Below are 14666 nucleotides of genomic sequence, written 5' to 3' on the forward strand. Positions count from 1 at the left end.
CCAGGCTGGAGTGCAGTGTTGTGATCTCGGCTCACTGCAACCTCCACCTCCTGGGTTCAAGTGATTCTCCTGCCTCAGCCTCCCGAGTAGCTGGGACTACAGGCGCCCACCACCACACCCAGCTAATTTCCATATTTTCAGTAGAGACGAGGTGTCACCATGTTGCCCAAGCTGGTCTTGAACTGCTGACCTCAAGCAATCTGCCCTCTTCAGCCTCCAAAAGTGCTGGGATTAGAGGTGTCAGCCACCATGCCTGACCACCCCTTGCTTTTTGATTGTGCTGCAGCCAGAGCCCCTCCCGAGGCAGGTAAAAGTGGTATTTAGGAGACTCTTGAAAATGAGATCACTGACCAGATGCTTGATCATGTTAGGAATTTGTGTTATCTAGGTGTGGTGAAGGCACTGAGGTTGTATAGATATTTAAAGGAATCAGTTTTTGAGATATAGTTCAAAATATTAATTCATGAAACCAAAATATTAATTGATGAAACCAATCCCAAACCATATATTTGGGATTTGCCTCAAAATAATATCACAGGTGAGAAATAAGTAGGATTTTTGGGTAAAACAAGATTGACTATAAATTGATGGTTGCTGAATCTTGATGCTGGGTACATGAGGGTTCCTTGTGTTATTTAACCTACTTTTGGATTTGTCTGAATTTCTCCATGATTAAAAACTTATTTTAAATGTTAGGCATTAAAATGAAAGACAGTAAACTCAAGAGCTCTGTGTATGTAAGAGTGGGAATGGGGTGGGCAGAGCTGGGAAAGTGCCTGAAGTAGGTGAGTGCAACAAGGCAAAGTACTGCACATTTCTGCTTTCCTGGAATAAGTCTGTAAGCAGCCACAGCTCTCCCGACCCTGCCCCAGCCCTGCTGTCCTCAGCTATGACTAGCAGGGGCCCAGTGTCCACCTCTGGGAGCCCACCTCCTCCACCATGTCTTGCCGGAATCCCAGGGGCTTATGCAGGCCTGAATCGGGCTCCCCCAGACTTCTATCTAAGGAAGCCATGCCCTGGCCAGCTTCATGGCTGTGGCTGCTCTTTCTCTCTCTGGCACAGGAGGCTTTTGCTGGGTGATGGCCCCTTACCTTGGCTTCTGCTGATTCCTTTTCCAGCAAAGGGTGCTTCTCTGGGTGGGGCTTCAGAAAGACGCTGGACCTATAGTGCCTCTCACTTCTAGGATCCGCTCTGCCCCGGTAGTTTCTTTTGTTCTCTCAGGTGCAACCCTGGGCTGTGGTTTTAGGAGCCCTGCTGTGGTCTTCATGGGGCTGGCCCTGCTCCATAGGACAAGAAGTTCGTGGGCTGTGTCTGTGTGCCACCCAGGGCCAGTCCTCCTTTTGGTCCGTGGTTTATAACCCAGGACCCAGAATTCCCTGCTCAAATGTCCCAGCCTCTTCCAGGGCTGCGTGAACCTTTTTCCATCTGCCCCGTCTGTGGTGAGCTCACCGAGGTCTCAGGGATAGCTAAGGGGTGGCTCTTGTTAGTGGCCTTTGCACAGAGTTTTTGGGTGTGTGGGCTGAGGTGTTTGTTCAGTGCCTGCTAGTGGACCTGAGGGTGGGAAGAGAAGGTGGGGTGCTGACCAACTGCCTTTGTTTATACTCTTGCCAATATTAGAGGCAGATGTAGGTTTGGGGTCCATTTAGGAAAGGGAAAAATGTGATTCCTTTTCCCAACTGTGTCCCCCCTTTCCCTACCCTTCCTTTCTTGTAGGGTGGATTAACAGGTTTTTCGCAGAAAAACACACCAACCAACAAATGAACAAAAATCAACACCCCAAACTATACATACAAAACAACAGGCCCAACCCACACACCGGATACTCAGCAGGCCACTCTGCCAACATGCTTTGAAAGGATACTCTTAAAAGGTTTTGGAGGTAGGGTTAACCTTGGAAGGGGACAATAGGGACTGATATTTGCCTCAGGCTGGTAGGGACAGAGGGCATAGCAGAGAAGATGAGAAGTGAGCCTTGGGGGCTTATTTGGTGGCCGGCAGCTTGAAGGTTTCTCCTTCTAGGGCAAATGTTTCCAAGCTATTGTTCACTGCAGAACTTCCTCTTCAAATGTAAACTTACCTGGAGACCCAGTATGAGAAACGAATGTTCGTAGAGGTATTCTGGCTAACACAGGGTTGGGGGCAGGGTTACTGTCCTGCTTGGTGACCTGCCTACTTATGCCCAAGATACAAAACATCCACATCTCAGGAAATGCTCAGGTCAGGCTGCATCAGGCTGTTCCTCAGGCGCTCAGGGACAAAGTAAAAGCAAAGGACACCAATGCTGGGCGCTTGGGATGGTGTCTTGTTCTCATGTGGTGGTCAGTGCCAGCACACATAGGCGGTTTTCTGCCTTTAAATAAGATAGCATAAGAAGCTCTTTGTAAAGTGTAAAGAACTGAGCACACATTAGGTGATTTCTTTTCTTTTCTTTCTTTCTTTTTATTTTCCATTTTTTTTTTTTTGAGACAGAATTTCACTCTTGTTGCCCAGGCTGGAGTGCAATGGTGCAATCTCGGCACACTGCAACCTCCGCCTCCCAGGTTCAAACGATTCCCCTGCCTCAGCATCCCCAGTTGCTAGGATTACAGGCATGTGTCAGCACGCCTAGCTAATTTTGTATTTTTTTTTTTTTTTTTTTTTTTGAGATGGAGTCTAGCTCTGTTGTCCAGGCTAGAGTGCAGTGGCACGATCTTGGCTTGCTGCAACCTCTGCCTCCCGGGTTCAAGCGATTCTCCTGCTTCAGTCTTCCGAGTAGCTGGGACTACAGGCGCCCGCCACCACACCTGGCTAATTTTTTGTATTTTTAGTAGAGATGGGGTTTCACCGTGTTGACCAAGATGGTCTGAATCTCCTGACCTCATGAGATTGAGGCCTCAGACTCCCAAAGTGCTGGAATTACAGGTTTGAGCCACCGCGCCTGGTCCTGTATTTTTTTTTTTTTTTTTTTGTAGAGATGGGGATTCTCCATGTTGGTCAGGCTAGTCTTGAACTCCCAACCTCAGGTGATCCGCCTGCCTTGGTCTCCCAAAGTGCTGGGATTATAGGCGTGAGCCACCACTCCTGGCCGTATTAGGAGATTTCTACCAGTGGAGGGTAGGTGTGGGTATTTTGGGCCTGGCTGTTCTATCTCAGGGCCTACCATTGTCATCTTGTTCACACTCCCTGTGCTGGTTATGAAGCTGATGTCTGTAAGGTGAGACTCACCTGTCTGTACTCTACCCTGTGATTCTGGGGCTGGGACTTGGCAAACCACACTGCTCTGTGGCCAGCTGGCTCCATGTGGGGCTCTGTCAGTAAGGAGGGATGGTAAATTGGCAGGAGGGAGCAAGGACTTGCCTCTTCCTCACTGCTTGTCTCTGTGAGCATCACCCCAACAATGACTTTTCACCTTTCAGTTTACCTCAATAGCAATGGGTTCCAGTCTCCAACATTTTCTGGACCCTCAACTCCAGCCTCAGAGATACTATGCCGTCACCCCTCCTTGGAAGCCTAGGTCCCAGCTCCGCAGGTCTCCTCTTCCAAGCTTCTAAATTATTGCAACCCCAGTATCTTCCCTGCGTTCTTCAGCCCCAGAGGTAGAGCTGCCTCTGGCAGTTACCATCCCTATGTTTATCTTGATACTTCCTTTTTGCCTTTCAGTCTCTAATACCTGCTTACTCAATTGCCTAGATTAAATTCTTTCTGTTAAAATACAGGTCTGTTTCCTGTTTTCTTTCCTAATTAGACCTGACTGTTAACATGCACCTTGGAGGCATTGCCTGAGAAGCACATCAGAGTGTAGGCTTACCTTGCTGTGCTGTTCTGAGGAGCCTGATCTCAGAAACCCTGCCAGTGGCCCCGACAAGTCAACCATCATGGTAAAAGAACTCCCTCATCACAGGAAAGTCCCCTAATCTAAGACAATGTTGATAAACAAACTAACTCCAGGAGAGAGGGTTTAATTTAAGAAAGCCACAGGGACCCTAAATCTTTTCATTCCAATCAAAGCTGTCAAAGCCAGTTATTGTCAGAGCCAGGCAGGTGGCCCCAAAGCTGCCATCTACCCGGCAGCTGTCCTGTCACTACGGAAACCACAAGTTGGTGAACAGGGCCCCAAGGAACCCTGCTGCTAAAACTCAGTTGCTTGACATATTTGTCATTATCAAGTCTGCCAGAGTGCAGCATCTTTTGCAAGAGTGATTCCCTGAAAATTCTCCTGCTTCAATCCCTCTACCCATTGTTTCCCAAAGAGACAATATGCCCACCTCTGAGAAAGACATGTGCTGGCAGGCATCGCAGGCACAAGAGGAGGCACTGGTTTACTCAACAACAGACAAGGCGACTGTCTGCATGGCTTTGCCACAGCATGGTGGCTGGGTTCCAAGGGTGAGCCTCACAAGACAGAGAACCAGGTAGAGGCTGTGCCATCATTGGTTACCTAGTCTAAGAAGTTACACAGTCACTTCTGTACCATTTAATTCATTAGTAGCAAGCCACTGAGGCTAGTGCATGTTCAAGGGGAGGGGAATTGGATTCCCCCTTTTCGTAGGATAGAAAAGAGTTTGTGGACATGTTTTCAAATGACCACAAACTACGACCTAAAGAAATTAGTGGAAGAGCACTCTAGGAAGAATTGTAAAGTCTCTGAGGCTGGAAAGGCTTGGTGTGTTTAAGGAAATGAAAGGCCAGAGAGGCTTGAGCACAGCAAGGGCAGAAGGTAAGATTTGAGGTTAGAGGTGGACAGAAGCCATATTAGGCAGTTATAGGAGCTTGGATTTTATTCTGGATGCAGTGAGGACTGTTGAAAGATTTAAGGTTTGTATTCACTTCTTGAAAGGATCACTCAAGCTAATATGCAGAGAATGGATTGAGGTGAGATAAGAATAGGGAAAACCAGTTAGGATGCTATTGGATGGTTCGGGGAGAGACAGTGATGGCTTGGACAAGAACGTTGGCACTGGAGATGAAGAGAAGTAGATAGAAATGGTGGAAGTAAATGAACACATCTACCAAGAGACCGAATGTGAGAGAAGGAAAGGAAGGCAGGAAACAAGAAGAATTCTTGGGTTTTAGGCTCGTGTCTGTCTTGACGGTGGAGCCCTTTCCTGTGATTGGAAGACTAAGAGAGGAACTCACTGATACGCACAAAAGGTAAAATCCAGAGTCCTGTTTTAGGCACATCAAACTTGAGAGGTTTGTAAGATATACTGATGGCAAGAAGTAGACATTTGGATATATGAGCCTGAAACTCAGTGGAGAGCTTGGGACTGGAAATATAAATTTGGGAATTATCAACATATGGATGGCATTTAAAGCCATAGACCTGGGTGAGGTCACCTGGGGAAAATCTAGAGAGAACAAAAGAGTGTGGAGACTGAGCCCTGTAAAGGGTAGCCTGCAAAGGAGACTGAAAAGGAGCGACCAAAAAAGACAGCAGAGAAACTAGGGCATTGGATGGTATAGGTATCTGAGAAAGCGTTGGTCTGAATGACTGTTAAGGCTCCTCCGGATATGAATTTCTATAACTTTACGGATGTTTCAAATCCCTTCAAGCTGGGAAACTCTGTCTCTGCTGCATCTTTGGGATAACAAGCTTCCTGAAGAATCACTGGGTCTTTTCAAAGACTGAAAATGGATTCCTAGCAATGTGAAATCTTGTGCCTGGGTTCTAAAGTGATCAAAGGTAAGGTTGAGCCCAGGACAAAATGAAGACCCCCTGGAAGGAAGCTAGGGCAACACAGTAAGTGGCAAAAGAATACAATCCTCTTCCAGTAAGGCTGGCTCAGCTGTGGCAGACCCAGGGTGGTTAGGACAAATGGCAGCCCCATACAGGGACATACATGGACCCTGATCCTTGTTTTTTTCCTTTCTGGGGCCTTTCTGAATCTCCACTCCATGTGCAGGGTTGACCTGTTACCTTGAGGAACTCTAAGATTGCATCAGTGGAGTTGTCTGAGGGCTCTGTGGCTTCAGCCCTGTCCAGGAGGGCAGCCTGGCAATTGGATTGTTCCTGCTGGCTGGTGCCGTTGTGTGACATTGAGCCACCAGAATGGTGCTGATACACTGCTTTTGGGTGATCCTCACATTAGGCACAGGATGAATTCAGGGCACTGGGCTACTGATGGTCAACTGTTAGCACACGGGCTTGGGCTGTGTGTGGGGGCCCATGCCTCAGCTCTCACCTGTCCATGTTCCTCCATGATACCATCTCTGATTTGCAGTGTTCAAAGGCATAGGATGGCAGCAAGCCTCCTTCACCCTGTATATCCATCCCCTTGCTGCTGGCACCTAAGGTTTTCACCCCATGCCCTCATCAGTCTCTGTACCACACATCAGGAAGTCCTCCAGTGGTGGCTGTGCCTGCCTTCTCTGAGGACTTTAAAGACCTTGGCTTTGCCACACCAACAGGCTCTTCCAACCAGTGCCTTGCCTCCAAATGATATGGCGATGTTTTGCTTTCTCAGGTCGATCTTAAGCCATTCCCAACAGGGAATGGACATCCTTGTATGAAAAACACTGTTTTTCTTGCTCCAGTTACGTCCCCTTGCCTTTCCTCTCTTTTGGTGGTGGTGTGCGGAAGCGGAGGTGCAGGAAATGTTGAAAGGGATCACATTCTAACAATGTAGTTATAATGGCCTGAAGAATTCAAGAGAATACATGGTTGGAAGATGTGTCACTTTATGTTAACACTATAAAACTCCAAATGAAAAATAAATTATCGTTCATACTTTCCTGAATATTCTGGACAAGGCTTACATTTTGGTCATTATTAATGAAGTACAGAAACAACCTCTGAGAGAGTGGTTGGATGCCAGTATTTGCAGGTGCCATGATGAATGATGCAGCATCATCAGTAAAGATGCAACCAACATTACACAAATGGTATCAGAGAACCACAGAGGCAAAAAACCAAAACGCAAACCCAAAACTATATTGTTTCAATACAAACAGGTTCCAAAAGCCATGATATTGTGAGTGACAACAATGTTGCTGCCTCTTTCTCACAACAGAAAATAAAACATTAACCAAAAGAGCATGGGCAGATATTTCCTGGATCTGAACAGGAATATTTGTTGTCTGAACTCTATGAAGAATCTTCACGTGCAGTGATAGAACAATAAACACATTTGTAAATACCTCTTCTCTATGGATTATTCTAGATCTTCATTGACAAATGTCAACACCTCACATAGGCCTGTACATTTTGAAATACCTTTTTAAATTAAATTGTTTAGATGGACAAGGGTCCTATAAAATATTTTTTCAGGGCTTTGTATACTAGGGGTGGCCCTGGTTACTGGTGACCTTGAAAATACTGTCTCAGTGGTCTGGTGGTGATAAATACCTCACTGGAGTAAGTGCAAGGGGAGTTAGAAGAGAAAAATTGCAGACAATGAATATAGACAAGTTAATAAAAAAGACTTTTTCTATAAATAAGAGCAAAGAAATGAGGCAGAAGTTGGAGGGGTTGGGGGTAAAGAGTGTGTGCATTTTTTAGATGTATTTTATGTATTCTGTTAGGAATGGTCCAGTGGAGGGGAGAAATTGATGCTGTCGGGAAAGGAGAGAGAGAGAGAGACAGAGAGAGAGAGAAAGAGAAAGAGAGAGAAGCTGAGTGATTTTCTTGAGCAGGCAAGAGGGGATGGGAGTCTGATGGGAGAAGCAGAGGGGATGTCCTTAGAGAGGAGCCCTGATATCTGTCACTCAGTGGGAAGGAAAAGGATGTGGGTGCAGATATTGGTAGGTGTGCAGGTGTGGTGGTGCGAGCTTGCAAAAGTTCCCAATGCTTCTATTTTCTTTGTGAAATAGGAACCAAGTTCATCACGGAGAGAGTGAGTGGGTTGGGGAAAAGGTATTTTATGTTTGAGGAGTGAGGAGAAGGTGTCAAATAATCATCCAGGTCAGCAGGTTAGTAAGCAGCATGAAAATGTGATAGGATTGCTGGCCACACTAATGACCATTTGAGACCTAATGACAAGACCAGTTGGACCAATCAGTTGGGTGGTGGTTGTTGATATTGTTGTTGTTTTCTCTACCTGCATGTAGCTGCACAGGGGCCAGTGTGGAATAGGCATAGAATTTGATTTCACCAGGATTGGGGCACTGGTTATGACCTCTTGCCTCTCAGCTCCAAATCCACGTTCGTTGCATGCTTGTGATATTGGAACCTTTCCCCTTGGTTAACTAGTATGTTATATGCTTCATCAGTAGGGGACACCAGAGGATGAACAGTATTTCCTAGTTTAGTGTTTTTTTTTTTTTTAAATCTAGGCAGGCTTTTGTAGTGCCCAGTGGCCAGTGACCAGCAGCATGTGTTTCCATAGGCATCTTCTCCCAGGACCCCAGAAGGTGAATTGCCAGTGAGTCCTGCCAGCAGGCCCCTCAGTGACTGCACTGCCCAGTAAGTCATGGCTGTGTACTTCCCATCGAGGTCTGGCTCTAAGCTCGAGTAGCGGGGGCTGCTCTTCCATAGTCATTCCATCCTTGTGTGCTCTGCCTCAGCCCTGGGGATAGTGGCCACTTTCTGTACATGTCAGTCCTCTATTCTTTAGATTTCTTGTTGCCATATTAGCAGCCAATTCTCTTTTGTTGCTGCTTAGCAGCCAATTTTTTTTACATAGAACTTTCCCCAACCAAATTATAGTATGGTTTCTGTGTCTTAACTGGACCCTGGTTGATACAGTTGGGGTTTTGAAAGTGAAGAATTGTCCAAGTGATGTTCATCACTTCTTTCTTTTCATTTCTGTATTTTTATTGCTCCTACTTTCTGTCTCCTTCCCCAGTAATATGTAAACTTATTTAAATGTCTCCTACCTGAAAAATAAAACAAAATGGAAGCCATAGTTGGCTTCTTATCTTCCTTTAGTTACTGCTCTGTTTACTTTTACAATCCAGTTCCTCAAAAGAGTACACTCTAAATCTGTGGTAGAGAGAACTGTTGTTCCCAACTCCTAGTTTCCCCCTGTAATAGGGTGACACAGCCCTGCCCATGGTGTGACTTGCCCATGCGCCCTGAAGGGACCATGTGCACCCCTGCTCCACTTATGTGGGGCTTGGCTTTAATTGTTGCTTTGATCCGTGGAACATGGTGGAAGCAACAAAGCACCAGTTCTAAGCACAAGGTTATGAGACAAGGCATATTTTGGTTTGCTCCTCTTGAGCTTCTGCTCTCTGCCATGAGAAGGGCATGTCCCACAGTATGGCTGCTCCTTAGGCCTGGGACCTGGAATGAAAGACAGGCAAAGGCCAGCTGAGGGCCTGCTCTGTGGATAGGGCTGTGACCACTCTCCCACTCTTTACCCTGGCACCACCTCAGGTCCAGGAATAAAGAAAAGCAACAAAAGTTTTCATTAGACTTTCAAAACTTTGAATCTTACTCATATTTAATCCTTAGTTGCTGAAGAAGTGACTTTCTTTTTTTTTTTTTTTTTTTTTGAGACGGAGTCTCGCTGTGCTCCCAGGCTGGAGTGCAGTGGCCGGATCTCAGCTCACTGCAAGCTCCGCCTCCCGGGTTCACGCCATTCTCCCGCCTCAGCCTCCCAAGTAGCTGAGACTACAGGCGCCCGCCACCACGCCCGGCTAGTTTTTTGTATTTTTAGTAGAGACGGGGTTTCCCCATGTTAGCCAGGACAGTCTCGATCTCCTGACCTCGTGATCCACCCGCCTCGGCCTCCCAAAGTGCTGGGATTACAGGCTTGAGCCACCGCGCCCGGCAGAAGTGACTTTCATATATAGGAGACACTAAGGGGGTACATTCTCAATGAAGTGACAGCCATGGGGGAGGGAAAGACTGATCTATATGAGGACTTCAAGGTCCTGGCATATCAGGGCAGGTCTTTAGGAGTCTTGTTGACATAAATAAAATAGGTAGAGAGGACATTAAGACTGAGGCCGGGCCCTAAACACTAGTGTATTAATTTGCTAGAGCCGCCATAACAAAATACCACAACTGGGAGACTAAACAATGACATTTGTTATCTCAGCTCTGGAGCCTAGACTTCTGAAATCACGGTGTTGGCAGGGTTGGTTTCTTCTGAGGGCAGTGAGGGAAGGATCCGTTCCAGGCTTCTCTCCTTGGCTTATCGGTGGTTATCTCCTTGTTTATATCATATTCCTGCTGTATGTGTATCTGTCTCCATATTTCTCCTTTCCATAAGGACACCGGTCATACTGGATTAAGGCTCACTCCTTAATGACTTCATTTTAACTTAATGATCTCTCTAAAGACCGTGTATCTAAATAAGCTCACATTCTGAGGTACTGACAGAACTACAGCATGAATTTTTGCGGGGACAACATTCAACTCATAAAAACTAGAATTAATATTCCCGAGAACAAGGGGTGAGCCAAGCCTCCTCCGTCATCTGGGGTGAGGGGCGTCTTCTGAGTAGATAAAGAACTCCTTTTAGGGTAGAAAAGAGCTGAAGTTCATCCAGTGCAAGTACTGAGTGAATTTATTCTAAGGTCCCAAGACAAGAGAAAGATAAAAACAAAAATGGACGTATCACTGAAGGAGATGTGCTCTGCCAGCTTCCAGCAGCAGCAAGAACAGTGGGTATATAAACTCCAGTGGCCAAGGTTGCCCAGGTTACCCTTTTCAGGGGGCAGTGGGGGCAGCAGTAGAGGCATAGTGGGTTCTGGAGTCAGAAAGACCCAGCATCTTGCTGATGCTCATGCTGCATGTTTTTTTCAATCCTCGCAGCTATAAATTTTTATCCCAATGGGGAGCACTGTTTATAGGTTGGGGGATTAGATTCCATAGCAAAGAAAGAAAATGAGGAGAGACACGTTGGACAAGTTGGTGAGAGACTGTGCCATTCGTCCTCTAGTCTTTGACCATAGACAAAGATTAAATAACGTTATATAGATAGGAAGAAAGAAATAGAGGGGGCAAAGAATCAAGTAGGTGACTCATTTAATCCTCGCCAAAAGGGTTTTTCTTTTTTCTTTTCTTTTTTTTTTTGAGATGGAGTCTCGCTCTGTTGTCCAGGCTGGAGTGCAGTGGCCGGATCTCAGTTCACTACAAGCTCTGCCTCCTGGGTTCACGCCATTCTCCTGCCTCAGCCTCCCGAGTAGCTGGGATTACAGGCGCCCGCCACCTTGCCCAGCTAGTTTTTTTTTTGTATTTTTAGTAGAGACGGGGTTTCACCATGTTAGCCAGGATGGTCTCGATCTCCTGACCTCGTGATCCGCCCATCTCAGCCTCCCAAAGTGCTGGGATTACAGGCTTGAGCCACTGCGCCCGGCCAAAAGGGTTTTTCTTATCGCAGCTTCTTTGCAACTCTGACCATATTGTAATATTAATCAATCAATCAATCACTCGCCTTTGTTGATATTTGTGTACCCTCCCCCTGCCCTAAATTTATATGTGGAAGCCTTAACCCCCAATATGACTGTATTTGGAGATAGGGTCATTACAGAAGTAATTAAGGTTAAATGAGGGTATGTAGGTAGGGCATTCATCCCACAGGATTAGTGTTCTTATAAGAAAAGACAACAGAGAACTCCTGCTCTCTCTCTCCTCTCTTCCTTTTTGCACATGCACAAAGAAGAGGTCATGTGAGCATGGAGCCAGAAGGTAGCCATCTACAAGCCTGGAAAACAACCCTCATCAAATTGGCTGACACCTCGATCTCGGACTTCCCCCTCCAGAACTGTGAGGAATTAATTTCTGTTTAAGCCACCCAGTCTCTGGTATTTTGTTATAGCAGCCCAACTGGACTAATGAAATTTATTTAAATTATATTTCCTCCATTGGAATGCAGAAACCAAGCATCTCTATTTCCCAAATACCACCAGTACCTGGCATGGTAGCTTTCACATGGCAGGCAGTCAATAAATATTTGTTGAATGAAGGATTAGTAATCAATAACATAATAGATATTATTATCCTCAGTTTAAAGTGGAGAAAATTGACAGATATGAAAGGATGCTTAATACTCACAACCTAGGGACACAAATGGCATTTCCTTAACCGAAGTTAGCTGAAAGTGGGCCAGGATCAAATAACATCTTCAGACACAAACTACACTAAAGATTGCTTTAGCTGATCCATGAGAAGGGTCATATTTGTTCCAATTTCACTCTAGTGTCCTCTCTGTAAAAGGGATTAGAGATTTGCCAATCCACATCTGGTTCACTCCCTATAAATCAATGCCTTCAGAGTCAGTAGACAGATGCAAAGCTTAGAGGAATTTAATTGCCAAAGGCAATATGGGGATATGAGAGGATGAGCATTTGCTGTCTCCTGAGAGACCTCACAGGGTGGCATTGCCTCAGTCCAGGGTCTGGTCTATGCCCTGCAGGTTTAGCAACTGGATTTGTCAGCACACTGAGTGTGGATCCATTTCTCAGCTTCAACTCTTAATTAATTAAGCTCAGAGAGCTGTTGCATGAAACCAGCATGTCAATTTATTGATTCACAAGAGGAATAAAACCGCCACTGTGTCTGGAACACTCGTCTCCATACAGCTTGCACATTCTTTCAATGAAGTCAGACCTCCAAGGAGGGCAAGTTATCAGAAGGTTGCTTAGTGAGCGTGGAATTCAAAAGAGTGAGCTAGTTAGATGATTCAAACGTTTAACTGCATTAAACTGGGAGAGCCGATACTGCCACATTTACTGTAGGAACAGCCTTTCCAAAGGTGTTGGATTATTCAAAGCTGTTGGCTGAGGCACCGTCTCCAGTGGGCATTTCTTACATGGGCTCTGCTGATGTTCACCATCCTCATGCTCCTGTTTTTATGCTTTTCATGGCTGACTAACCCTGCTTTGACTGACTCTTTTAGTCTTTTTACTTGCTAAACTGTCAGACACATTCTGTTTCAGATGACTTTGTCCATTGGTTTTGATCCCCCCATGCAGTTGAAAACCCATGTATAACTTTTGACTCCTCCAAAACTTAACTACCAGTAGTCTACTGTTGCCCAGAAGCCTTGCTGACAACAGAGTTCATTAACACATAATTTTGTATGCTATATGTACTATATACTGTACTCTTACAGTAAAATAAGCTAGAGAAAAGAAACTTATTAAGAAAATCATAAGGAAGAAAAAATATGTTTACTATTCATTAAGTGGAAGTGGATAATCACAAAGATCTTCATCCTCATTGTCTTCACATTGAGTAGACTGAGGAGGAGGAGGAAGAGGAGAGGTTGTTCTTGCTCTCTCAGGGCCAGCTGAGGAAGAAGAAAATCCATGTATAAATGAACCCATGCAGTTCAAACCCATGTTGTTCAAGAGTAAACGGTAATGTGATCCATAACCTGGGACATTCTACAAGATAACTCAGTTGGATATTTCAAAATGTTAATATCAAGAAAGAATGGCTGGACCGTTCTGTTAAAAGAGTCACCATAATGAAGTATAATGCATGAAATGTGATTGGGTTCAGGTTAATAATATAAATGCAACTATAAGAGATATTGTTGGGAAAAAGGTGGAAATTCAAATATGAACTTGTTATTCAGTGGTATTATGAACAATTGCTAATTTTATTTGGTGTAATAATGGTAATGTAGGGGACTGTCTGTGCTCCAGAGATGTAGGCAGGGTGTTTAGCGCTGGAGAGTTACAATGTCTGAAACTCAGTGTCAGATGATTCAGCCCAAAACTAACAAACAATGTCTACCTATCTACACAGAGAGAAGCAAACATGGCAAAATATTAGCCATGTCAAATCTAGGTGGAGAGTAAATGAATATTTATTTTACTATTTTTTTTTTAAATTTTACTTTAAGTTCTGTAATACATGTGCAGACCATGCAGGTTTGTTACATAGGTATACATGTGCCATGGTGGTTTGCTGCACCTATTAACCTGTCATCTAGGTTTTAAACCTTGCATGCATTAGGTATTTGCCCTAATGCTCTCCCTCCCCTTATTTTACTATTCTTGCAACTTTTCTCTATGTTTGAAATTTTTCATATTAAAAAGTTAAACGAAAGAATATAATGTATTATAATAAGTGGTTTGTAAATGTAGTGGTAAGAATAAAAATTAAGCAATATTTACTAAAAAGTAAAATTTGAGAACCTGGGAGATAATTCTCTCTTGGAAAATTGGGTAATTCCTTCACCTCCCTAGGTTTCTGCTTTCTCACTTCAAATCAGGGAGGTAGAGTTGGGTTAGGAAAATCTTTAGTGTCTATTGAGCTGTAATATCCTAGAGTTTGATGTAAAGTATGAATGTACTCAATTTTGTTTGCTCTCTCTTCTTAGGTAAAAAGACATCCCTCAACTATGGTAAACAACAACAACAACAAAACAAAACAAATAAAAAAAAACCCTGCATCAATTTGATAAATAATCCTCCCCCTTCATATCACTGTTTTTTTTTTTCTGCACATCTTACTGGTATTTAAATGCTGAACTTACACTTTCCATGGGCATGCTTAAAGACTAAACAATAGTTGAATTCTAAATTAATCAACTGACCAACCAGTAAGCATTTATTAAGCAACTCCTTTGGAGTCATCTATCTGTTAGGTGCTGTGGGAGCACAAAAGAAGTAGGACATCATCTCTGCCTCAGGGAATTTAGTGTTTTGGGGAAAACCTGAGTAGTATACACAAAGCAATTGAGGAACAAACTAGGACTTTGCAGTCCATTAGGATTTCCAAAAATAGAAAGAGAATGGAAAGTCACCTGGCTAGGAGAAGCCAGTGGAAATATGACACGAAGGAA

At 44.5% G+C, this 14666-nt stretch overlaps 1 long non-coding RNA gene across 1 annotated transcript in view; it reads left to right on the forward strand.

The window, feature by feature from the left end:
- Nucleotides 1–14300, forward strand: part of LOC105544644 — a 30822-nt gene extending 16522 nt beyond the window's left edge. Inside the window, exons 2-5 of the long non-coding RNA XR_001006802.1 lie at nt 6990–7108; nt 7789–7879; nt 8251–8380; nt 14202–14300. This is a non-coding gene — a long non-coding RNA (uncharacterized LOC105544644). The remainder of the gene's footprint in view (nt 1–6989; nt 7109–7788; nt 7880–8250; nt 8381–14201) is intronic.
- Nucleotides 14301–14666: the final 366 nt, after the last annotated feature.

The sequence above is a fragment of the Mandrillus leucophaeus genome, unplaced genomic scaffold (genome assembly GCF_000951045.1).
Source record: "Mandrillus leucophaeus isolate KB7577 unplaced genomic scaffold, Mleu.le_1.0 Scaffold1083, whole genome shotgun sequence".
NCBI lineage: Eukaryota > Metazoa > Chordata > Mammalia > Primates > Cercopithecidae > Mandrillus > Mandrillus leucophaeus.